Source organism: Otolemur garnettii, unplaced genomic scaffold (genome assembly GCF_000181295.1).
Source record: "Otolemur garnettii isolate 467f Iridium unplaced genomic scaffold, OtoGar3 scaffold00001, whole genome shotgun sequence".
NCBI classification, from domain to species: domain Eukaryota; kingdom Metazoa; phylum Chordata; class Mammalia; order Primates; family Galagidae; genus Otolemur; species Otolemur garnettii.
This window is the reverse complement of record NW_003852396.1, coordinates 977,003-977,320: the sequence shown is the minus strand read 5'-3', so window position 1 is coordinate 977,320 and position 318 is coordinate 977,003. Positions and strand designations below refer to the sequence as shown.

Genomic DNA, 318 nt, shown 5'->3' with positions numbered 1-318 from the left:
AGATCCACGGTGTGTGTATGATAGTCAGATGCAGAGTCAGATCCACGGTGTGTGTATGATAGTCAGATACAGAGCCAGATCCACGGTGTGTGTATGATAATCAGATACAGAGTCAGATCCACGGTGTGTGTATGATAGTCAGATGCAGAGTCAGATCCACGGTGTGTGTATGATAGTCAGATGCAGAGCCAGATCGACGGTGTGTGTATGATAGATACAGAGTCAGATCCACGGTGTGTGTATGATAGATACAGAGTCAGATCCACGGTGTGTGTATGATAGTCAGATACAGAGTCAGATCCACGGTGTGTGTATGAT

The 318-nt window shown here is 45.9% G+C and overlaps 1 protein-coding gene across 4 annotated transcripts in view; it reads left to right on the top strand.

The window, feature by feature from the left end:
* The window catches only part of MTMR2 (myotubularin related protein 2), a 109,253-nt gene that overhangs the window by 25,729 nt on the left and 83,206 nt on the right, over positions 1-318 (top strand). The gene's annotated exons all lie outside the window — the stretch shown is intronic.